The sequence below is a fragment of the Glycine max genome, chromosome 10 (genome assembly GCF_000004515.6).
Source record: "Glycine max cultivar Williams 82 chromosome 10, Glycine_max_v4.0, whole genome shotgun sequence".
NCBI classification, from domain to species: Eukaryota; Viridiplantae; Streptophyta; class Magnoliopsida; order Fabales; family Fabaceae; genus Glycine; species Glycine max.
The window spans coordinates 23,793,563-23,820,783 of NC_038246.2; the positions used below are offsets into that span (position 1 = coordinate 23,793,563).

General features: G+C 35.4%; 1 long non-coding RNA gene and 1 pseudogene across 1 annotated transcript; both read right to left on the reverse strand.

The window, feature by feature from the left end:
* Positions 1-14,016: 14,016 nt before the first annotated feature.
* On the reverse strand, positions 14,017-14,745 carry LOC121172940 (uncharacterized). Its single transcript, XR_005886875.1, has 3 exons — positions 14,709-14,745; positions 14,442-14,528; positions 14,017-14,348 (listed from the first exon to the last, which is right to left on the reverse strand). It is a non-coding gene; the product is annotated as an uncharacterized lncRNA (long non-coding RNA).
* Positions 14,746-15,908: 1,163 nt separating this feature from the next.
* Positions 15,909-17,514, reverse strand: LOC100798123 (proteasome subunit alpha type-6-like; annotated as a pseudogene).
* Between the last annotated feature and the right edge of the window lie 9,707 nt (positions 17,515-27,221).

The window sequence follows — 27,221 nt, forward strand, 5'->3', positions numbered from 1 at the left end:
CATTATATTGCATTAGCATCAATTATATATATAGTAAGATATATGATGATCATGATGATATGAATTGATCTTTTCTTAAGTATTAAGAATTTTTCATGATTGACTAAGAAAAGCAAGTCTCTAATCTCAAGACTCAGACCCTCCAAATACACTCAATGTCATATTCAAGTTTGGCATCATCAAAGCCAAAAAGGGGAAGATTGTTAGAGATAGGGGAGTGTAAGGACCCACCTCGTCGTCATGATATCATCACTAAAAAACGCGAGAAAATTTTAGATTTTTAATGAAAACTTCGTTAATTTGCTTATATAAAAAATATTATAGTAAATCTGAACTCCATAATATATATATACATACACACTCTTAGACAACACACCATTACTTAACCAAATACATACACATGAGTATAGTAGTGCAATACACATCATTCAAAAAATTAAAGGTAAATTTGTTCGTACATATAAATAAATTTGTGATTTACATCCTCATATCAACAAAATAATTATAGAACCAGCTATGGAGGAGTTGATTAACAAAATACAACTCTCTCCCAAAATAATCTCAACGTCATCACGTCGGCTCGACGGCTCCACAAAAGAATCTCACTCCTCATCATCTACTGCTGTCATTCGGCTCCCACGAACAAGGATTCGTGATCATCACAGGTACCAACCACACAGTACAAAATGAAAGGGTGAGTTCATTATAAACAGAAAACATTAACAAATATCATAAGCGCACACAAACATTTACTAGCCCAACACATACCCAACAACAACCATCATCAGTTCATCGTTCCAAACAATCATGCTCAGTAAAATGCATGCACCTAACCTCAACTCTCAGATGCAATGTGGTACCATCCCTAAGGAAATAGCCTAAGCGTGTCTACACGACACTCCCACTTAGGAAAAAACTAGGCAGTAATTATCAAGGCCATCTCGCCATGCACAGGCAACTCCCCCCTCCCCCACGGTGATCAGCCTGAGTCTCAAGGGAGTTTCAAACTGAGTGACACACCCCCTAGTACAAGTATTTCTCCTCACAAGAAACTACAAGTACTTACTGGCCAAGTTACACTATTTCCGTGTCAAATGAGGTACGAAACATGGGCACCATCAAGTGCAATGACCATGGATAAACTAAAGATCCTAAGCCATCCATCTCAAGAGATGCTTAGATTCTTTAACTGCTCTATTTCCCCCACTAGGGACATCCGACAAGGTCAAAGCACCCCCCATGAACATACACAACATCCAACGTATGAAACATGGCATCATCAAGTACACTAACCATGGATAGATTAAAGATCCTAAGCCATCCCCCTCAAGAGATGCTTAGACTCTCTAACCACTCTATTTTCCCCACTAGGGACATCCGACAAGGTCAATGCACCCCCCATGTACATACACAACATGCAATGTATGAAACATGGCGTCATCAAGTACATTGACCATGGATAGATTAAAGATCCTAAGCCATCCCCCTCAAGAGATGCTTAGACTCTCTAACCACTCTATTTTTCCCCACTAGGGACATCTGACAAGGTCAATGCACCTCCCATGTACATACACAACTTGCATCATCACAATGTAATTTCAACATCATCAACATCTCATCTCGGCATCACTCTCAACATGAACGTTATTTCATTCTCAATGGCATTATCAATAACAACAACATCTTCTCATATTAACATAATCATTAATAACATCATCAACTCATATTGACACAATTCATCTATAACATCATCACAAACATCAACATCACCTCATATCAATTCATGACATCATATCAACATCAACAGTAAGTCATATTCCACTTATACATACATCTATAGTTCATGCCTGAGATTCACACTTCAGAGAAACTATGAAATGTAGGATTGAGGGATTTTCTCCACCAAATCCTTGAGGAGGATTCTGAGGATTCCTCTCCGATTAAAGTGTTCCTCTTGGTATGGGGTTCAACAGCAAGCAACGGCAGCTCATGGCGACCACTGGTGGTCTTGGGTGGTGGAAAATGAGGTTTTAGGATTTGGGTGGCGTTTTGGAGAAGAGGAGAGTGAAAAATCGTGTTTTTCACGCTGAGAACGTATTTATAACCTGTAGATCTCGCTTAGCGAGCTCATCTCTCTAAGTTGGAGTCCACTTTTCATGCTTAGTGCAAGAATTCATGCTTAGCGCAACTTCCACTACACTATGGCTCGCTTAGCGTGCCCCTGCTCGCCTAGCGCAATTCCCTCTCTGGTTGGAATTGCGCTTAGAGTGATCTTCTCTCTTAGAGAGACATCAAAATTTGTTTATTTATAAATCCCAACGGTCCGACTGTGAAAACATGTCTTAGGAAGCTCCAAGCAAAGTTTTACAACAATCCAACGGTTAACGAATCTGGGATTGCAATTTTACTGAGATAGGTTTGGGAAAATTCTGAAATCTCATAATTTCAACTTAGTTCAACAAAACTCCACAAAACTCAGCATTGACATCAAGAAATTCATACACGACTAACTCAAGTCATACCTCAAATCATTCAAGTCAACCATATAGTCAAATAACAAGATAAATACGATTAAACATCAATATATAACTAAATATTCCAGGGTGTTACAGGGAGCAACATGAACAACATGAAGACTAAAGCTTGAAGCTTGGAGAAAAACTTGAAGATGTTTTGTATTTTACATGCTCGAATCCCTTGAGTTGCATTTTTATTGGTTGTTATATTAAATGTTGCATCTTAGTCCATATCATATCTTTTGTGCATCATGCATCATCATGAGTAAGTCAGAAGAAAATTTTCTAAGTTAGAAAATTTCTTCAGAAGGCAAAAATCTATGTTTTAATGGATTACAAGCTTATCGTAATCGATTACAAAATTTGTTTGAAGCTTGCAGAGTTATGTCTCGTATCGGTTTAATCAATTACAACCTTATCATAATTGATTATGTCGCAACCTACCCTTCAGCGGGAAGGTGAGGCGTGACTCAAGGGTGAGTCTTCCTAAAAAGAAAATGCGCGGGAGTCGCCACCAACGTTTATTCAAGGAAAATGTTAGAAAAACCAAAATGGGGTCTATGAATTTTAAGAATAAGGGTTCGGGAGTTGTTTACGTGCGGGGAAGGTATTAGCACCCCACGCATCTGTCACAAGGGACAGCAGCCTTTAATTGAGTGCGAAAAATCATGAGTTCAATGTTTATTTTATTTTCCCTTTTTATGTTTTTTTACATTTTGGGTCGACAAGAGCATGACCTTTGCTCCTACGTATCCTCAAGTGCGATGAGGAACTCAGACCTATGTAGTTCTTTAGAAGTAAGAAAGTTATGCGTAGAGTTGATTTTAAACTTTTGAAAGGTTCATTTTAACCAATACAAGTAAAAGAGACCGTTAAGGCGTTAGACCTTAAACAGATTCAAGCGACTTTTGTGGATAAAAGCTCGATTACATGTTGATTTTAACTTTGGTTTCACTTATTTACTTTCAATCTCATTAAAAGACAACTTGTGAAGTAGATGATCGGTTGAAACTTTATTTTACAATGATAAAATGAGATTATGGCACGAACGATCTATCAAAACTTTATTTTACAATGATAAAATGAGATTACGGCACAAACGATTGGTCGAAACTCGCTTTACACAAGGAAATGAGATCATTGATGGTAGAAGAATGAAGATAAAGATGTGTAAAGCAACAAAAGGGACCCCTAAGGGTGCATAGAGCGAATTTAAAACTTTAAAATAAAAACTAACTGATTGATGAACGAAGAACGATGTAGGAATCGATCACTATTGCGATTCGGAAGTGCCTCGGCCTAATTTTTTCTTCTTCTTTCTCCTTCTTCTCCTTAATTTCACTAAATCCTTTCAATGTTGAAAGTCTGAACCCATTCCTTCAGCCCCCTCATGCCTATTTATAGGAAATGAGGGGAGAAGGTTGATCAGCAGCTCACCCAGGCGAGCTGTTGCTTCAACCTGAAGTAACCTTGCTCGCCCAGGTGAGCTGGTTACTTCACCCCTAAGTCTTCTAGGGGCCTAGGCGAGCCAGGGGTCTGAAAAGGCCTCTAAATGACCATTTTGCCTTCCTTTTTGGGTATTTTTTGTATTCTTTTCTGAAACGTCGAAAAAACTTTCGGATTGCACGACAACTGGTGTTAAGCAGCTCAATTCGCCTAGCAAGAATCAAAACTTTGGCAAATGATCACCCCCAGACGAAATTAGGGTCTGACAGTTGCCCCTCTTTACTTATCTTTTCATTGAAAATGAAAAGGTAAGTAAAGATAAGTATACTAATTTCATCCTAGCGATCTTGCCATCCGACCGGCCACTAGCGGAAATGAAAGCAGTGAAACCTATGAAAAGAAAGAATGTAAGAGGTATCAAGTACATCAAACAAAAGACCTTGAAGCTTTGAAAATTAGAGGAGACATTGAAGTCTCAACAGAAGACTCTGATAGTCTTTGAAACAAAAGACTATGATAGTCTTTGAAAATGTAAAGAGCAGAAGACATTGATAGTCCCGGCAAGACAACAAACTTTGTTAGCCTTGGAAAAGTAAAGAAGGTTGTGATAGTCTTGACAAAAGACTCTGATAGTCTTGGAAATGTAAAGAATACTGTGATAGTCTTGACAAAAGATATTGAAGTCTTTGAAATGTAAAGAGCATATGACATTGATAGTCTCTGCAAGCCAACAAACTTTAGTAGTCTTGGAGGCAAAAGACTCTGATAGTCTTTGAAAATTAAAGAGCAAATGACATTGATAGTCTCCGCAAGACAAAATACTTTGATAGTCTTTGAGGCAAAATACTCTGATAGTCTTTGAAAAGTAAAGAAGACTGTGATAGTCTTGACAAAAGACATTGAAGTCTTTGAAACGTAAAGAAGATTGTAATAGTCTTGACAAAAGACATTGAAGTCTTTGAAACATAAAGAAAATTGTGATAGTCTTGACAAAAGACATTGAAGCCTTTGAAATGTAAAGAAGACTGTGATAGTCTTGACAAGTGAAGGGCGGATGACATTGATAGTCTCTGCAAGACAAAAGACTCTGATAGTCTTTGAAAAAGTAAAGGGCAGATGACATTGATAGTCTCTGTAAGATGAAAGACTTTGATAGTCTTTGAAACGTAAAGAAGATTGTGATAGTCTTAACAAGTGAAGGGTAGATGACATTGATAGTCTTTGCAATACAAAAGACTCTGATAGTCTTTGAAAACTTTCACTAAAACATGAACGCGCTTAGTAAAGAAACAAACCCCCAAACCGATCAAAACAACATATATTTTTTGAAGAAAAATAAATGTGACTACTGGGAATGAAAGCATGTGGATAGAATTTCTTATAACCGAAAATGAGATTTAAGACATTAGTATTTCGTTTATAAGAGAACATTAGAAGAAACACTGGGCCCAACTGAATAGAGAAAAACTGCTCAAGGTGTATAAAATCTCACATAGGCCAGTGCTTCATCTTAATTCCAAACCACAGATATGTTGTAGATTGACTTTGCAAGTCATTTCCCATCAAATCATAGATAATATGTGCAATCATCATGGATCAGTAGGACTTTATAGGGTTGGATTTTGGTAGGAAATTTGGCTTTGGTTGTTCGGGCCTTTCCCCTTTCTGTTTCGTTTTCTCTTTGGTTCGGCGAGAAACAAGAGCGGACACAAAGATTTGGTTTGTAACTAAAGCAGGTGATTGCTTTAACCCCCTAGGTTTCAACCAAGTTATAATTTCTGTTCTTTTATATTTTTCCCTTTTCACAATTCTGCACATTGTTTAGACATTGTCTGGTTCAAAGAACCCCTTTTTCTTCTTTTCTATTCCCCTTCGCTTTTCTTCAATCTTTGATTGATTGACTCTTTTTCCTTTCATTTTTTTTTTCTTTTTTTTCCTTTTTTCTCTTTTCTTTTTCTTTGGAAGCACATCTCTAACCCAAGGTAAAAGAAGCTTTTCTTGGAAGACCCTTTTGTTCTCTCTTCCTAGGGTGAGGTCGGAAATTTCCATTCTAGGTCAAGGTTATGGCCAAAAAGTTGACGTTTGGCTCAAAAGGCCTACAAATGGCGGGACATGTTGTATGTCGGGAGATTTGTTTAGCAAATGGCTCAAAAACAAGGGAATGCCCAAATCATTTCCATGAAATGCATATTATGATGACTAGAAATTCATGCAAAATTAATCACAACACACATCCATGTGGACACTCAAACATAAGACTTTGTGACCATGCAAACACTAAGGCTTAGGGTTCGTTTCCCTATTCAGATCAAACCAGTGTTTCAAAGATTGCTCTTTTTATCAAGTCATACAAACATCCGAGTCCATTTTGGCATTCGGGAAAATCTTTCGCTGCGTTCACCCTCTAGGTGCGCATTTCTTTTTTTGAAAAACCTTTTGTGTTTTGACTTGTGAATTTTCCAAAGAAAACTGGCAATCATTTTTTCTTCTTCAAAGATGTTTTTTTTTTTAGTTTTTCTTTTAGTTTTAGTTTCTTTTTTTTTCTCTTGGAAAAAGTTTGTAATCTAGGCAAAGTTGTTACCTGAGCTTATACTTCAAAAGGAACAAAGGACGCGTGAACGAAAAGAAACCATATACAAGACCCTTTTTTTTTTTTAAGTTTAGTTTTCTTGCATCACAATGCAATAGTACGACAACATGTTGGAAGCGATAAAGTTTCATCACAATGTGATAACAAACAAAAACTGAAAGCGATAAACTAAAGTCCAGTTCTATCACAATGAGATAACAAACAAATACTGAAAGCGATAAAAACAAAATAAAGACGAGTTCACAGTTTTTAGGCGATCCTGGCCAAGCGAGTCTGCCTCCTCAAAGGAAGAAGTCCATCACATCAGCCATGTCATCATCTTCCTGAGCTCCATCTTTATCTTCGGGGATCCCTGCGGGTCCTGCCCCTGCCTGAAAACTGGGCCTATCTCTAGTAGGGATGGGTAAATGGGCCCGGGTCCATGGACTGGCCCGCAGGGCCCACGGTCCGTGCAGGTAATGAACCAATTTTTTTAAACGGTCCATGGTTATGTCATATTTTTGGGTCCGCCCCGCTTAACCTGCAGACTATGCGGGTTTGGCCCACGAGGTCTGCGGGTTGCCCGCATTAGGTTTGATTTGTGTGACCAAGTTACAAGTAAGAGATTAGAATTTTAAAAAAATACATAAAGAAATATATTAGATAAGATAAAGATTTAAAGATAAAAATAAAAGACTTAAATTAAAAGATGATAAAGATAAAAAAAGAAGATAAGATAAGAAAAGTAAAAGATAACAAAAATAAAAGATTAAAATAAAAAAAAAAGATAAATGATATTGTTGGGACCTGACTTGCTAAAAATCTTTCTTTTTGATATTTTCTTGATCTTTTTCTCTTTTAATCTATCCTTTTCATATTTGCAAGCCATAAATAATAGAAATATCAATTCTTATCATTTAAGCCAAAAATAACCGCTAAATAAATAGTTTTAAAGATATTTCAATATATTTTTATTATAAAAAATAGCTCATATTTAACACTTATCATTGCAGCAGGCTAAGAACACTTTTTCTCCTTATGGTTCTTCTCCACCATGCAGTCACGCACGCGCGTAGCCATACGACTCTTTCCCTTACAAGGAAAACAGAACTCGACTCACGCTCACGTATCCACGCGACACACCACAGCGGCACAGCCTCGGCCTACCACTTTCCACAACACAAAGTACATCTCTTCTCTCTCTAGAATTTGTTTTTATCCTATTTTTGTTGGGACTGATTCATTGTTGTTATACTCTTAAAATAAAATAAAAATGTGGAAAACCTATAACTGTTGCAGAGATACTTTTGTTTTCACAAACTTACTACACCCATCACACTTCACTTGTCAATTATTTATTTCCTTTTTATTTCTACAATATTACATAGAGATCAACCGAATTATACTTAGTTGATTCTTTAATATGTTCTCTATTACTAGTGATTCTTTAATTATTATTATATGATAAAATCATAGGATAAGGGAATGAACCACGAAACTCTTGATCTGCAAGTTATGAACATGATGAATTGAGTTTTTGTGAGATTTATTTGAATTTAGAATTAAGTTCATTTAATTTTATTATTTCAAATTTTAAATATGGATTCTTTTGAAGTTAATGTTGATGAGAATGACAATGAGAGTATTGATGTGGATGTGCATGAAAATGTTATTCATGAAGATGAACCTATTGAGTCTAAAATGCCAAAAAAGAGGGCTAGAATTTATTCATCACATGTGTGGAATTTTTTTGAGAAACCTGCTATGCATAGTGATGGAAAAGTGAGGAGTAAATGCAAATATTGTTTAAAAGATTATGTGGGCAGTGACAATAAGAATGGGACTTTAACATTACAACGTCATATGGGGAAATGTGATGCAATCCTACTCCGCCAGGGCATTGGATAAAAGGCTCCAAGAAGATTGGGCCAAAGATGCAAGAGAAGGCCTTAGGGTTCTCATGAGCCTTAGGGTAGATTTCGGGTCCATGGACTAAGTATGATCCCACTTATCTTTGTACATGTTAGATTAAGGTTTCATTATTTTTAGGGCTCCATAATATAGGTAAGGTACCCTAGAAATGTAGGATTTTTCAGCCCTTGTATTTTAGGGCACCTAGACTAGTTTTTGTATTTGGGGTAGTTTTGTAATTTCACATGCATTAAGTGAATATTTGATGTGTGTGTTGGAAAATAAATTTAATTGAATTGGGAGAAGCCCAATCCAATTAAATTTTAGAGGGGTAGGTGAGCATTTGCTTGCTACACCCCATTGCCACATCATATAGTCACACTTTGTGCATGTCCTTCATGCTTTACATGCCTCATGACACCTAAGCACACTTAGTGGAGAATCTTGGACTTGATCTTGGATTAGTGGGCTGAACCATAACGAAAATTCACTAATCTTAATTAGTGAAATTTTGGCTCCAAAATTTGGCTCCACAAATTCAATTTCAAATCCAAGTGAAATTTGAATAGAAATTCAAATTTCCCTCCAATTTTGTGTGACACTTAGGCTATAAATAGAGGTTATGTGTGTGCATTTTTTTTGGAACTTTGATCATTTGAAAATTAAACTTCAGATTTCAGAGCTCTTTTAGAGCACAAAATTTCGTGCTCTTCTCTTCCTCTCCTTTCATTCATCTCCTTCTTCCTCCAAGCTCTTATCCATGGTCTCCTATGGTGGTGAGCTTCTTCTAGACTCATCTTCTCCTTGAAGTGGCGTCTCCTCTCTCTCTTCCTTCTCCATTCCCCTGCCATTCATCTTCCAAGAAGCAAAAGAATCCATTGATGAAGAAGATCCTAGGCCTACAAGCTCCAATGGAGCTTACATCAAAATGTGATGTATATTTGAAGATGCGTTCTAATAGTGATGTTGGAAATATTATTCTCGATCATGCTGGGAGATTAAGAAATAAAAAAAATAGATCAAAGTGTGGTATATGAGACGATATCTATGATGATTATTGAGCATGGTCTTCCATTCTCTTTTGTTGAACATAGAAGGTTTAAAGAGTTATTACAATATTTGCATCATGATGTGAAGGTACCCTCTAGGCGTGTCGCTACCATGAATGTGAACAATCTGTATGAATCTGAAAAGAAAAAAATGAAATGCATGTTGTCTAAAGTCCCTAGTAGAATAAGCTTGACATCTGATGTGTGGACATCTTGTACTTCTGAGGGTTATATTTCATTAACTGCATATTATGTTGATGCAAATTGGAAGTTGAATAGTAAAATGCTTAATTTTTCTCATTTTCCTCCTCCACACTCGGGGCATGAGATGGCTAAAGTTATATATGGTTTTTTGGAAGAATGGGGGATTGAGCAGAAAATATTTCCATTAACTCTAGATAATGCTTCTTCCAATGATAAAATGCAAGACTATTTGAAGGAAAGACTTCTTTTGCATACTAATGGTTTAGTAAGTGGTGGTGAATTTTTTCACTCTGCCACAAGTGCTTAATCAATTTGGATTCCTTGCCTTTCCTCTCAACGATACCTATTGTTTCTTCCATTTGGCTTACAATACAAATTATACTCTAGATGATAATTTTACAGAAAATTGGTCCCTTAATTATATTTTAAGGATCAATTTGGTTCCTCAATTATTAAAATGTTGAATTTAATCCTTCAATTATATAAAATGAAATAATTATATCCTTTTCATCATATCTATAATTTTTTTTTGACAAAAATTGATACCTTTTTGCACCAATTGTTAACACATTTAAAGTAAAATATTATATTTTTTAAATCGATCACTTGACAACCGATGTAAAAAAGACATCCTCAAGCCCCTCAACCCTTAGGCTTTACCCAAATCGAGTCTTTGACATCAATTACCAAGCAATCAATTTACAATGTTTTACATCAGCTTTGAAAAGTATCGATTTTTGTTAAATAATTAATAGATATGATGAAAAGGATATAATTATTTTATTTTAAACAATTAAAAGACTAAATTGAACCTTTTAATAATTAAGAGATCAAATTAAACTTTAAAATATAATTAAGGGGGTTTAATTGTAAAATTAAGTTACACATTGTCATACCCTAATTTCGTTCGGGGACCTTTGCTTGATGACATGCGACTTTTCTTTGGTCCTTGTGAGGTGCTTGGCACCCATCATTAGGCAATTCGTGAAATTCCGGGACATGCCGAAAAACAAAAGAAAATATTGATGCACAATCTGTAAGGTTCCGTGACACACCGGAAATCAAATGGAAGCATCGTTGCACAGTTAGTGAGGTTCCGTAACATTCCGTAAGTCAAAAAGGGGATGATTATGTAATCCGCAAGGTTCCGTAACATTACGGAAAGAAAACAAGTATCGTTACGAAATTCGTAAGTTTCCGTAACTTTACGAAAAAAGAATCACCAAAAAAAAAAGCAGAGGGGTGTACTTAGTAAAAATGGGGGTGCAAATAGCACCCAGGCCCACTTGGGCCCTCCAGAAGATTCCTCCAGAAGGCTGTTGCTTCTGGAGGAAGCAACCTGGCTCGCCTGGGCGAGCTGGGCGGCAAGCATCTCCCCTATTTTGCTATAAATAGGGGAGGAAGTGAAGAAGAAAAGGGTTCAGCCCCTTAGGCACTTCTCTCTCTTTCGAATTTGCTTGGAAAAATTGTTTCCGTGAAAAAAATGCGCTTCCGAAACGTTTCCGTAACGTTTTCCGTGAAGAATTTCGCAAAGGTTTCAACCATTCTTCAACGTTCTTCATTCGTTCTTCATCGTTCTTCAATCTTCAATGGGTAAGTACCTCGAACCAAGCTTTGCGATTCATTCTATGTACCCATGGTGGTCCACATTGTGTTTCGTGTATTTTTATTCTCATTTCATTTACTTTTTATACCCCCTTTTGGCGTGCTTAAGCCATTTTACTTAAGTCATTTCTCGCTTAACTTAAAAATAAAATAAATTTCCACCGAACGTTTGAATTGTATTATCCGTTAACTTCAGTTAAAATGAATTCCGACCGTTCGGTCGTGCCGTAACCACGTTGGAAATCAAAAAAGAGGTAAAAAATAATATAATAATAAAAAAAACATCTTTTTTTAGTAAAATAAAGTGGAAAATCAATCGGACGTTTTTCTCTTTGGGATTTCTCATTCTTAATCGAATTGACTAATAACTAAAGTGAAATTAAGGCTAAAATTAACTCGCCTAGTCAAGCTCGTCCACAAAAATAGGTTTTGTTAAGTTTGTCATTTCAATTTCTTACTAAGTAAATGGATCGTTTTTCAAGGTCCAACGCCTTAAAATGATGACCTCTTAAGTAAAAAAAAAGAATCACTTGATAAGAAAGAATTACGTAGGTCTGATTTCCTCATCGCAATTGAGGAATACGTAGGAGCAAAGGGAAACACCCTCGTCGACCACAAAAAGAGAAAAATATAAAAAGGGTATAAAAGATATAAAGACATAAAAAGGGAACATAAAAATCAAAGTCACGTTCGCACATTCGATTAAAGGCTGTTGTCCCTTGGGACGGACGTGTGGGGTGCTAATACCTTCCCCGTGCGTAAATACAACTCCCGAACCTTTTACTTAAAAGTTCGTAGATCGCGTCTTTTCCGGTTTTTCCGACGTTTTCCTCAAATAAACGTTGGTGACGACTCCGCGCGTATTCCTTTCGTGGAACACGCATCCCGCGAGTCTCGCGTCGCCCTCCCGCCGAAGGGTAGGTTGCGACACACATGAATATTTGCTTGATGGAATTAAATCACAAAAAAAAAGGGTATTAGGAACAACAAATATTAGCATGCATTTGTTGGGCGCAAATATTAGATATGCAACAATGAGGATAAGCACCAAAAATGAAAATTGAAGATTTGGCTCTTTTGGATAAGCAACCGACCAAAAATTTTCCTCTCTGCCATTATCTCTTTTTGTTGTTTTGGCTCGTTGTGGGTATCAAATTACAATTGAGTTCACATAAATAGAAGAATAGTCAAAACAAAATCATCTTGTGCGGTGCGTGAGTAGAGCAAAGGGGGAGTGGAGAAGAATGAGGGCAACGACGACGGGTTTCAGTTAATGAAGAGAGTAGCAGAGTGGAAAGTAGGGAGAGATAGTTGTGTGGGTCCTGTGCGGGATGCATCTGAGGTGCTATGAAGAAAATTACAATCATGCCACCGTGTTTTCACTTTTCACAAAAATAACAAGGGAAATGCTGATTTTTTGTTTTCTGTTTTGAGCCTGCTATTTTGAGAAATATTTTCAAGCAAAATGTTTTCAAAATTTTAACCAATCATATTTTCAATCTTTTTTTTTTGTTTTCTTTGGAAATGAAAACAAAAAATGGCTAAATCAAGCGCCACCTAAATAAACCCACATTTTCCTCTACTTTTTTTGTGAATAAATATTTGCCTTTTGACTTATTCATTTAGCTTATAAATCACATGTTAACTAATAGTACACTACTAAAAAAAATGCTATTATACGACGGTCAAAAACAATATATAACGATGGTCGTTGACTGTCGTAGAAGCCCACGTCGTAAAAAGTTAACCCTTTCAACGACGGGTCAAAAGCCACCGTCTTAGAATGCTGACAACTTTAAAAAACGGTACTTACGTAAGCATCTTTGAAAGATACATTATTTTTAATTATTAATATTTTGTCTGAATGATATCCCATCAGAAAAAATATTAATAATTAAAAATAATATATATTAGCATGATTGTAATTAATATTAATATTAAAAAATATTTATAAAATAAATATTTAAATGATAGATTAAATAAAAGTAATAGGTTGATAGATTAAAATTTCCTAAGACAAAATAAAATTTAGCTAAGACTTATGCCATTGCGTACTGCATGTTAGAACTGGAAAACAAAATTAACAAGTAGCTGATATCTTCAAGAGGGCACTTGATGGGAGTAAGGCTAATTATCATTGTTTCCTAATTATATGTTGAACACTTGAATATATCAGGAATCAGGCCATTCATTGTAAATAATTAGACTTCCTAATTAATGTAGGTTGAATTAGGAGTTAGAATTACTGTCATTAACAACTATAAATACTAATAAGTCATTATTATTGTTTTCAAAAATATTTTCTAAAATTTGTTAGTCCCTTTACTACATGTGAAAGTGTTTGTCCCTAGAGAACATTTATATTTTCTAAAAATTTGTACCGTGAGCACTTGAACAAAGCATTTGAAGAAAATAGAAAAAGAGAATGACAAGACATCTCCCAGTTCTTTCTGTTTTTGTATTTATTTTAAAACACTTGTTTTGGAAACAACTTTCAAAACTTAATAGATTTTAAATAAGAAATTGATTGCAACATATTCTAGAATTGTTTTAGAAAATTGTTTTCCAAACAAAAAAGTGAGACAGGAACCAAACAGACCCACAATTACTCACCAATTTATTTCTAACAGAATAGCTACGGACTCTAATTTATGTTTTTCCCGTAAGGATGTTAACTAGTGTAGCATAATTAACACTTCAATTTCTCATCATTTTTATAAGATTACAAGTCATCAGTAATTGGTTTTCCCATCTTAAATTCATTTTACAAGTTAAGTTTCAAAAGACCTGACTCAATCATTGTGATCAACAATACACAACAAATTTATCAATGAGGAAGTTTCAGAGAAGTGAATATACCAAAGTGTATTCAAGCCCATCAGATGGAGGTTCAACAACACAATGAGCACCAGCAGCCATAGCAAGAGATACATATGCGCCAACACCTATGATATTGGAAGATGTACCACCAGGTGCACCAATAGTGCTCTATCCTGGCCGTTTATTACCAGGACTGCTCACAAATATCAGACGATGTTTGTTCACCACCTAGAAGTAAACCAACCAAAATAACAACTAAGAATAGATAATGACAAATAAATGATATAAGTGTTCAGCTAAAATGAAAGTCTAAGAAAATACCTCATTCACAAGATCAACAAAGCAGCACCCATAGTCTGGCAGTAATGTTGCTTCGCCATAACTCATGTTGATAAGGTCACAGTTATACTGAAAAAGAAATATTGCATGCCCATCATTAAAAGTCTTACTTATGCAGGATGTTATAAGATCCTAAAACAAACTCAGTTCATCAAACACACAAAAATCAAAGGCAAATCATATTTCACTTGTCAAAATATCCAGGATAATCAGCTAAAGAGGAGGAAAAAGGAGAAAAATTTGCAACACCTCATTAGTCATTACATTACTGATTTTATGGTAATTCTGTTCAATGTTTGAACATTGACTCACCCATTAATTATTAATTTATAGTTTATACACTATAGAGAAGACGTTTAATGCATGATTTTTTTTAATCTAAATTAATATAGAGTTTAGAGATCCTACACAGGAACTATGTCGTGATTCTTGCCATGCCAATAGATATAGATTTTTTCGATGCAGACCTTCATTTTCTTGAAGTTATTTTTTTACAAGATTTTGTTAATCAATTTCATTTCAATCACATCTGTCATATCATTATTTTCAATCATCTAATCATGTATTGATGCATTAAAAATAATATAAGTAGTTAGAGAGTATTTATTATTAATAATCAAGGACGGACCTATGTGCATCGTTGCGCTGCCTCAATTGCAAAATGATTATATATTTATATTTAAATTTACAATAAGATGCCTATTAGACATACCGAATATTATTACTATTTGCACCACTATTTTTCTGTTAAAAATAGTTTCAATAATAAGGTGGTTTTGGTTTTGGACCTGAATATATACTATCAATAAATATAAATCACATAGAGGTTTGATATTATGATCACTTGTCTCTACCCAAGTTTTCTCTTCAGCTTTATATATAAACCTATATTCTATTTAATTCTACCATAAGATATATAGTTACAGAAAAAGATTTTTCTCTTTTCAATTATTCTATGATTTTTAATCTTTCCAACTCCAATAGTTTTTATATTCATCAAATAATGCATAAGAAAAAACTTATTGTAATTGCTATATTATACTCAAAAGGCCATTTTGTGAGTCATATAATCATTATCAACCAAAATTAAATTTAAAGAGAAATATGAAAATAAGGAAAATAAAATATCGAAAAAAAATTAATGATTTTGATAAGGAACGAATTACATGTCTCTTTTTTATTATGTTTATTTCTTTAATTAAAAATTAATGAAATATGACTAAACAAATTATACATAATGGTTTCTAATGTGGGATCTGTTAACAACACCTATTTGGAGGAGAAAGCACAAATAGTTTCTTCGCTGTTTTAGTGCATTAGATGCTAATTACTAAATAAGCATGCAATCTACATATTCAACACGGTGGGAGGAGCAACAGATATAAAACATGATAATAAGCATCTAGTAATAGTAATGATGGCAAAATATCTTTCTAAAAATAGAACCACTTACCATTTAGCTAATACATCTACTGGCATTTCATATCCATATGTAAAGCGAAACTCAGTTGCTTCATTTGTTGCTTGTTGGACCAATGCCCTAGCATCAGCTGGAAAGAGGTGTTCCAATATGATAAAGCAAAAATTGAATTTTTAATGTAAAAAAATATACCTGTCATGCCAGTAGCCAATAAACCAAGGTACTTGGTGATGGGAAAGAGGTGTGTAACACTTGTGTTGTCCAAAAGCTTATCCTGCATTGAGCATACCAAAGTAAGCATCCTGGACACAAATACTCACAAGCAAAACAAAGATCAAAGAACCATTTATTTTCTGTACTCACCGGAACCTTCTTCTAAGTAACAACACAAATCGAATCCTTTCCTCAGACACCAATTGAGGTGATTTCAGTGGCCTTAACAGCCTTGAAAGCATACTCTGTTTCAACATGCATAAAAATTCCACCACTCAGAACACTACAGCCTAACAAACTAGTCAACTCTTTTCCAAACAAGTCAAACAAACTGCAATGAAATTTTCTTAAACCTATGCTGATCCAGTGGGGGGAGTTATAAATATAGATGATACCCTTTGACAACATAGTTCCTTGTTTAACAAGTTCATACAAAATAGACAGAGACTAGCTATGTGATCATCTCCTCTCATTCCCCAACAACTAAAGCCAAATAAAGAAAAAAAGGCATATAATGATGATGTCAAAGATCACTTTTGTTTTGGCATATAAGGGTGAAAATGAGAATGTATAATGATGCCATCAAAGCTAAAAATTCACAAGGGAGTTTGTTCCACACGTGCTTGTGGCTTATGCATAATATACACCAGTCAACAATAGCTCACAATCAGATATGATCAAATTCTATGATGTATTTTGTTAAAAAATCACACCAACTATGCTCAGATATAGTTAATATTGATAATTAAGGAAAATAGGGAAGAGAGAAAAATAATAATAGTGGAGAACAACCATACATCATTTTTTAATGTCTTAATGAAACAATCAAGGGTGCTTTTGTAACTTGAATCTCCCATCATTCTCGACTTAACCTGTACATAGAAGGAAGATAGCACAATGGATTAAGGGAATGGCAAGACTATTGAATAACTAAGATGCTCACTGAGCGGCCAAAAGAAGAAAGAATAAGAAAAGATGTCATATAAATCCACCCCAATTGATCTTAAGATCAGCTTGTCAACAAGAAATCCTTATTATTATTAAACATTAGATGTATTTACTAATTCAACCATTTTTTAATATCCCTGGATTTATCAGTTTAATATAGTTGAATAAAGAAAGTCTAAAACTTATAGAAAATTGTAGAATATTAGCACACTATGTATAAAATGATGATACAATAAAATGCAATTAACACTAATAATTTACCACATCAACAGGGGAGCCAGCATAGACTGCACAAAATTCTACTCCTAGACCAGCAAGAAGGTGAGTTACAACATTGTCGGTGAATCCATCAATTTTCAAAAATAGTCTGCAACAAAACAAATCTAGGTTATAAAAAAAATAAAATAAAGATTACAAAGTTTTACTCCAAAATGTAGTCCAGTGTCTTTTTCATTACCTGTTTCGCTTTATCATAGTTGGCTAGTTCAGTAACATTAATAATATCATTCCTTGCTATGTTGGGACCAAATCCCAGTCCAAAGTGCTCCAACTCCTTCCTGTGTCTAGGAAGCAAATTGAACAAAACTGATTATAACCTGAAAAGGATTGAATAGATCTTCCCATTTTCACAAATCATATCACATCATACGCAAATACCTGTCTCATAATTGTTGAATAAGCATTTAATGATCAAGAGTAGATAAATGAGACAGAGAGAGATAGCTTACGCATCTTGCAGGCAACCATGTGCTAGTCGTCGTGTGAGCAAACTTGGAGGCCCACGGGGCAGTGGTGTTCAGGTCGCTCACGCATCCCTCGTAGCTGCATTTTCCGGATCCCTTGAATGGAGTGATGGAGATGGGCAGGTTGTAGCCGTCCACCAAGCTCACATCCTAGAAGTCCTGCTCATTGCCCAGGGTCAACTCCACCAGGGTCACTAGTGGGCTTCCGCCGATGTCGTTGCAGAAGAAGGACTGTTGCAGTCATCGGTGGCGCAGTGCTCGTGCCCACCGATGTCGAAGGTGCAGCCGTGGCGGCCCCATAAGCGCCCAAAATAGAGGACGGGTAGCTGGAGGGAGTAGGCCCAGTTTGGGTCGAGCTTGAAGCCTCCGCGAGCCAAAACAAGCTTTCCTGCGCTGGGTTGGATCCTGGGCCACACTGACGATGATGTTGAAACCTTGAGCACTGTGAAGAGGAAGAAGTTGTTTCGCAAATGTGCGAATCTATTGCTTACCTACTAGAGTGGGCTTGGTTCCAATGGTGGACGCGTCTTCTCGAGAGCCTAGGAAGGAGGGGAGAAGACATTGGGAAGAGGAGAGAGGCATTGGAAAGAAGAGAGTGAGTGAAGCGAGGAGAGGAAGAGTCAACATTCAAATTTAAAATTGCACAAATTTAAAGACGGTTTTTCTCGAAACCGTGTTTGAATAGTATAAAATAAAGGCGGTTTGGTGAAAACCGTCTTTGAAATGTTGTCGGTATTTATAAAAATGCCATTGCCCCAAACAAAAATGCTTTTGTGACGACTGACTTTAAATGCGTGTCGTGGAATACACTATTTTTAGTAGTGGTAGTTTTTCTGAGCTATCATTGTTTTCAAATTTAATTGTCAACTTGTCTTCAATTATACTATATATATTGATCCATGTTGGTTTTATTCCTCCAACAATATTTTTATTGCCTAGTCCTTGAATTTTTAAAAACTTCCTTTTAAGTCCTTTATTTAAATCTGCCATTTTTCAATTAAAAATTTACTTACGGTAGTTATTCCAACATTTCATGGAAAAAAAATCGTCTTCTCCAACATAGATGTTGCTCCCAAATAATCTACTCTTGCTTTAGGAGCCTCTCCAGTTCTCCTTTTACCTCCATAGACTTTTCAAAATTTTGCTCATATTGGCTTTTCCCTTGCAATTTGTCCAGCCTTTTCCAAAGTTCCTTGTTTATTTTAGCAATATATCCAAACCAAGCGAAACCCCATTCGTCTAAGTTTACACAATTTCTCAGGAAATTGGTGGTGAGGCTTAATCTTTGTATCCAAATTGTTTGATCATTTCTTTGTATCCCTCCATATCTTCAAATCTATATCTTTTTTTCTTCTTTTTCCTTTTTCTCGCACTCTCTTGGCTTTTATGGAAATGGATAACAATAAGATTATGATCAGATTTGACTCTAGATAAAGTGTTTACCCACCTGCCTTCCATACATCCTGTCACTTTTCATTTGAAAGAGCTTTGTCCATGTCAGTGAGACCGCAATCAAAAAGAGCATCCTGTAAATGACAAATCAACTTCATTTCTTTTTATTTTCTCATTCGGATGCAAAATTTGGTTGAAATCTCCAACAAAAAATCATGGTATTCCATCTCCTGGCTTCTGACTACTCATTATATTTCATGTTCTTATTTTCTAATGATCTTTTTAGAAGCCATAAATGAAGGATGTCTGAGATCATCCCTTCGCATAACAATCACCCTTTGCTCTTGTTGTAATATGATTCAAGGTCTACTTTCCATTTTCTTCATAGTCAACAACAAGCAATCAAGTTAAACCTACCATACCTTTTAAACATTGCAAATTCGTAGCCTTCTTCTTAGTTTCCATTAAGAAGACTATACTGAGACCTTCCAAAATTAAGCTCTTATTGCCCATGGGTTCCCAACCCTTCGACAATTTCAACTAAAAATTATCATGGCTCCTAGTGGGACTGGTCCACAACACCCGTTTGTTCTTCAAAATATGGCTTTTCGGTAGGCCTATTAGTCAATCCTTCAGGTTAAATCCTTATCATTGTGTGCTCAAATTTCTCTTTTCATCCACATCTTTCTTCAGGATATTCCTTTTGTTCCACACATTTGACCAACCTTTTCCACTTATTATTTCTAGAAGATATTGTCTTTGTTTCAAGAGACTTTTCCCCCCTTGATTCCTCCACTTACTGGTTTAGTGCCTCTCTTACCTTAAGATTTTTACTTTCATATCTAAACTTTGTTTCTTTTTCACCATTTAGTTGACACTGTGGCAATAATCTTGCTACATCAGACACATCTACAACAAGTGGGCCAAATTTGTCATCAGTAGTAGCTTCTTTCAACCGGACTATTATTCCCATTTCCTCACTACCACTTTTATTGTTCTCTTGGTAGGCTAGCTCTTAATCTGCCAAATGATACCTCGTTTATATAACCCGTCACTATGTTTGACTTGAGGGGGTGAAGCCCTAAGCCAAGGTCTATAGGTTAGGTTGTTCACATCCTCATGTAAAACTTTTAAGGGGTTTCCTAGATTAACAATTATAGGAAACCAACAAAATTTTGAAACTTATGATTCTTACAAATGATAAATAAGCAAATAATGCGTATTTTTCTCCATAGGAAGACTTATCTTCGGTGCACTTTGATTTTCCTTGGAAGATGAGAGAAACAAGATTTCACTCCCTTGACTATTCTTTCTACCTTTCTAGGTTTATGATGACTATAAATGAGAGATAATTTTTCTGTCAGGAAGGGGACCTTGTTTCACGTTAGTAGGTATTAACCCCCTTTTATAACCACTACTCCCATCAAGTAGCAGTTACCTTTAGAAACTTCTCCTATTTAGCCCAATTACAATTTAGTCCTTAATTATTAATTATTTATTTATAGTCCCTACATAAGTCACATGTCTCTCACATGAGACATTAATTCTAACATTCTCCCACTTGGCTCATGTGACATTACTAAACATTATAAACTAAATAAATAAATAGATTAAACTAACATAATGTGCATTAAAAAAATGACTAAACCATTTTATACATTGGGTACATCATAATTTCATGATTAAGAATAGGAACCAATTTGAGTCATGGCTGTTGTACATCACCTAATTGACATAGTCCCTTCCATGTACTACAAATTAGTCTTCTTAATATAACCATTAGTTAGGAGTACATAATTGGTCCAATATAATGTCTTTATTCAAGACAAACATGTTAACATTACTCTAACATAAACATGCATGCAAATATAGAGAATAGGTAATTAGAAACATATCATAAATGACCTCAGAGTGTCAGTAAAAATACATAAGGTAAATTACACTTAATGATCATCAATAACAATAATGCCCATATTTTCAATATGTTCTATAAATGTCTTGGGCGGTAATCCCTTTGTCAAAGGGTCAGTTATCATAAGGTTTGTGCTAATATGTTCTATTGACACTCTTTGTTTTTGAACTTCTTCTTTCACAACAAAGTACTTCAATTCCATATGCTTAGCACCCTTAGAGTACTTGTTGTTTTTAGAGAAAAATACTGCTATGGAGTTATCACAATACATTTTCAGCGGCCTAGCAATACTGTTGACAATTCCAAGCCCTTAAATAAAGTTCTGTAGCCAATTAGCCTGAATTGTAGCCCCAAAACATGCTACAAATTCAGCTTCCATGATAGATGCAGCAACAAGTGATTGTTTTGCACTCTTCCATGATATTGCTCCTCCGCCTAAGAGAAATACAAAGCCAAGAGTGAATTTTCTTGTATCCACACATCCAGCAAAGTCTGAGTCTGAATATCCAATCACCTCAAGGTCATCGACCTCCTATATGTAAGCATGTGATCTTTTGTTCCCTATAAGTATCTCAGAACTTTCTTTGCAGCTTTCCAATGTTCCATTCCTGGATTACTGTGATATCTTCCTAACATTCCAGTTGCAAAGATTATGTCTGGTCAAGTACAAATCTGAGCATACATAATACTCCCAACAACTTATGCATACAAAATTGCTTCCATTTGTTTTCGTTCCAGATCATTTCTAGGACATTGTGAGAGACTAAATTTGTCTCCTTTCTGAATTGGAACGGGAGATGTTGAACATTTTTTCATCCTAAAACTCTCTAGTACTTTATTGATATATGCTTTCTAAGACAAGCCTAACAATCCTTGTGATCTATTTCGGAATATTTCTATCCCTATCACATAGCTTGCCTCACCCATATCCTTCATTTCAAAGTTACTAGAAAGAAACTTCTTAGTCTCATGAAGAAGACCAAGATCATTAGTTGCAAGCAATATATCATCAACATATAGGATTAGAAAAATAACCTTACTCCCATTGACCTTCAGATATATACACCGATCAACAGTATTTTCTTTAAATCCAAAGGAAATAATGGTATCATTAAACTTCAAATACCATTGGCGGGAAGCTTTCTTAAGACCGTATATTGATTTCTTTAATTTGCACACCATGTGTTCCTTTCCTTCAACTGAGAACCCCATTGGTTGGTCCATATAAACATTCTCCTCTAATTCTCCATTAAGAAAGGCAGTTTTCACATCCATCTGATGTAGCTCCAAGTCATAATGGGCTATTGATGCCATGATAATCCTAAAAGAATCTGTAGAAGCAAATCTTATGGTGAATCAAAGTGATTCAAAGGTGTTTTGATGATAACAATGATGATAACAAAAGATGATGACAAAGGTGATGACAAAAAGCTCAAAGATCAATAAAAGAACAACTTAAGTGAATCAAAGATCAATCAAGAACAATTCAAAAGTTCAAGATAAGAATCAAGAAGAATTCAAGACTCAAGAAGAAAGTCTAGAGACAAGGATCAAGATTCAAGGTTCAAAGATCTCAAGAATCAAGATCAAGATTCAAGACTCAAGATCAAGATTCAAGACTCAAGATTCAAGAATGAAGAGAAGACTTAATCAAGATAAGTATTAAAAAGTTTTTCAAAACTTTGAATAGCACATGATTTTTTGACAAAACCTTTTACCAAAGAGTTTTTACTCTCTGGTAATTGATTACCAGATTGTTGTAATCGATTACCAGTAGCAAAATTGTTTTGAAAAAGTTTTCAAATTGAATTTAAAACGTTCCAATTATTTTCAAAAAGCTGTAATCGATTACAATGTTTTGGTAATCGATTACCAGTGCCTTTGAACGTTGAAATTCAAATTCAAATGTGAAGAGTCACATCCTTTCACACAAAAGCTTTGTGTAATCGATTACACTAATTTGGTAATCGATTACCAGTGTTGTTTCTGAATAAATCAAAAGATGTAACTCTTCAAAAGGGTTTTTGACTTTTTCAAATTGGTTTTAAGTTTTTCTAAAAGTTATAACTCTTCTAAATGGTCTTCTTGACCAGACATGAAGGGTCTATAAAAGCAAGGCTTTGATTTGCTTTTCAATACAATTATCAATTCATTCTTTCACACTTTTTACATTCATTCAATCAATCCTTTGCAAGCCTTGAATCTCTTTGAACTTCTTCTTCTTCTTTGTACCAAAAGCTTTCTGAAGTTTTATGGTTTTCCAAACCTTGAAAACTTGTGCTATTCATCTTTTCATTCTCTTCTCCCTTTGCCAAAAAGAATTTGCCAAGGACTAACCGCCTGAATTCTTTTTGTGTCTCTCTTCTCCCTTTTCCAAAAGAACAAAGGACTAACCACCTGAATTCTTTTGTGTCTCCCTTCTCCCTTGTCAAAGAATTCAAAACGACACAGTCTGAGAATTCTTTTGATTCTTCCCTTTCCATAATACAAAAGTGTTCAAAGGACTAACCGCCTGAGAATTCTTTTGTATCCCGATTCACAAAGTATCAAAGGTTTAACAGCCTGAGATCTTTGTCTCAACACATTGGAGGGTGCATCCTTTGTGGTACAAGTAGAGGGTACATCTACTTGGGTTTGACTGAGAACAAGAGAGGGTACATCTCTTGTGGATCAGTTCTAGTGGAGGGTACATCCACTAGGTTCAAAAAGAACAAGGGAGGGTACATCCCTTGTGGATCTTTGCTTGTAAAAGGATTTTTAAAAGGTTGAAAGAAATCTCAAGGACCGCAAGTCGCTTGGGGACTGGATGTAGGCACGGGTTGTTACCGAACCAGTATAAAAACTCTTGTGTGTTTGTTTCCCTCTTCCCTACTCTTTTACTTTCCGCTGTGCATTTAATTTCCGCTTTTACTTTCTGTTAAGATTCTCTTTTACTCCTCATTCTCTTAACAATTTAGTAAAAGCCTTAGAAGAGTAATTTTTTTAATTGGTAAAGGTTTAGGAATAATTAATTCAACCCCTACTTCTTAATTATTCTGAGGCCACTCGATCCAACAGAATCCTTTCGTGAGACCGACAAAAACGTCTCTTTATAATCAATGCCATCTTTCTGAGTAAATCCCTTAGCAACAAGTCTAGCCTTGTAACGTTCAAGGTTGCCATGAGAGTCACGTTTAATCTTGAAGACCCACTTACAATCAACTCTCTTACAACCATTTGGTAATTCTACAAGGTCCCAAACACCATTATTTTCCATGGAATTTATCTCTCATTTCATGGCATTTAACCACTTCTCAGAATTATCACAGCTTATAGCTTGTGAAAACAAAACTGGATCATTATTATTAATGCTTAAGTCTATTTCTATTTCATGTAAGTATACCACATAGTCATTCGAAATAGCTGGTCTCCTTTCTCTTTGAGACCTCCTTAATGCTAGTTCCTGCGGTTCTTCCACAATAGGTTCATTATGTATCATGGGCTCATTATTGTGTTGTGCTTTTTCATTATTATTTGTAACAATAACTAAAGGAGCAATCACCTTACTGCTAGAGGCACAAGTTAAAGGGACTTGAACTCTAACTTCTTTAATTTCCACTTCTCATGGAATTGTAATCCCACTGATTTCACTATTTTCAATGAACCTTGCATTTCCAGTTTCGACAATTCTCACACTATGATTAGGACAATAAAACATATTCCCCTTTGACTTTTCTGGATAACCTATGAAATATCCACTGATTGTTTTTGCATCCAATTTTCTTTCTTGCGGATTATAAATCCTTATTTCTACCTGGCAACCCCAAACATGTAGGTGCCTTATATTAGGTGTCCTATTTGTCCACAGTTCAAAAGGTGTCTTTGGAACTACCTTACTAGGAATCCTATTCAACAAATACCTGGTAGTTTTCAAGGCATACATCCACAAAGATACGGGTAAAGTTGAATTGATTAATATACTCCTAACCATATCCATTAAAGTTCTATTACACCTTTCTGATACACCATTTTGTTGTGGTGTACCAGGTATTGTGTATTGCGCGCAAATGTCACATTTCTGAAGAAGCTTAGCAAATGGACCTAGGTGTCGCCCAGTTTCATCGTATTTTCCATAATACTCACCACCTCTATTAGAACTAATAAATTTCACTTTTCTATCTAATTGCCTTTCTACTTCATTCAAGTAAATTTCTAAGACATTTACTGCCTGAGATTTCTCATGCAGTAGGTAGACATAACCATAACGTGAATAATCATCAATAAAGGTGATGACATATCTTTCCTTTCTTAAAGAACTAACATCAAAAGGTCCACAAATATCAGTATGCACAATTTCAAGAAGCTGAGTGCTTCTTATAGTTCCTTTCTTTGTATGTTTTCCCTTAATATAATCCACACAAATATTTAGATCCATAAAATCTAGATCAGGAAGAATTTTGTTCTTTATTAATCTTTCCATCCTTTCTCTAGAAATGTGACCTAAATGTTTATGCCACAAGAAAGCAGATCGTTCATTCACTAAACTATGTTTCGTGCCAATATTATGATGCAGAGTTAAAATGGTTTCAACATACAAACCATCTAATTTTAATTTATATAAACCATCACAAAGAACTCCAGTACCAATGATATGATTATCCTTAAATAAACTGAAACATTCATTACCAAAATTAAAAGAGTATCCAGTAACATCAAGTTTAGATAATGAAACTAAATTCCTAGATAGACTAGGTACATAAAGAGTTTTCAGTAAATCTAAATGATGTCTAGTGTCAATTTTTAAATGATAAGTCCCGACTGCTTCCATTGGAGTTTTCAGTCTATTCCCCATGAAGACGAAGTTCTCATTTGGGCTTATGGTTTGGATTGTAAGGAATCCCTTTCTTTTCGAACCAAGACTTACGCTTTGGGCAATCCTTCTGGAAATGTCTAGATTTTCCACTAAAATGACAATTATTGCTCTTCGAGGCCTTCTTCTGGATTTGCATAGGACCGTCATTGATCTTTAATGGCCCTTTGCCTTTATCATGCTTCTTCATACATCTTTTTCTAGCTCCTTGATTCCTTCAGTGGCCTACATAATGGACTGAGTGACTTCCTTGATTCTTAAGCATCGTTTCTTCCTGAACTAACATATCATGCAATTCATGCACATTCCATTTATCTTTCATGGTATTATAGCTCATTTGGAACGAGCCATACTCAGACGGTAATGAGTTTAGAATAAACTGAACAAGAAAGTTCTCATTCACAGCCATTCCCAAGGTCTTAAGTCTTGCTGCAATGTTTGTCATCTCAATGACATGTTCATGCATAGTATGCAAACCATCAAACTTCATGGTGGTCAGTGTACTCATTAATTTCCCAACAAGAGACATATCAGTTGTTTGTGAGCGTTCTCCCACTAACCTCATAAACTCTTTAGCATTATTGGTCTTAGGGAGAGTTATCTTAATACTATCTGCAACAGTTATTCTCATGAACATTAAGCTGAGTCTATTAGATCTTTCCCAAGCTTTATAATGGGCTTTCTCTTCATTGCTACTAGCATCAGTAATAGCAGCATGCTTCTCTTCCAATATAGCAAGATCAAGATCCAAAACACTGAGATTAAATTGGACTTGCTCATTCCTTCAAGAAAACTTTCCTCGTGATGTAGCATCATGTAGAGATTGTAGGCCTTGGATCTTTTTCATCAATGGAGTCCTTTGGAAGATGAGTCAAGAAAAAGCTCACCACCATAGGAAGTCATGGATAAGAGCTTGAAGGTAGGAGAAGATGAGTGGAGAGAAAGGAAGAGAAGGAGCACGAAATTTCGTGCCTCAAATGAGGTATGAACTTTGAAGTGTAATTCTCAAATGATCAAAGTTGAAAAAATGCACACACATGGCCTTTATCTATATAGCCTAAGTGCCACACAAAATTGGTGGGAAATTTGAATTTTTATTCAAATTTCACTTGAATTTGAAATTGAATTTGTGGAGCCAAAATTTCACTAATTATGATTAGTGAATTTCAGTTATGGTTCAGCCCACTAATTCATGATCAAGTCCAAGATTCTCTACTAAGTGTGCTTAGATGTCATGAGGCATGTAAAGCATGAGCACATGCACAAAGTGTGACTATATGATGTG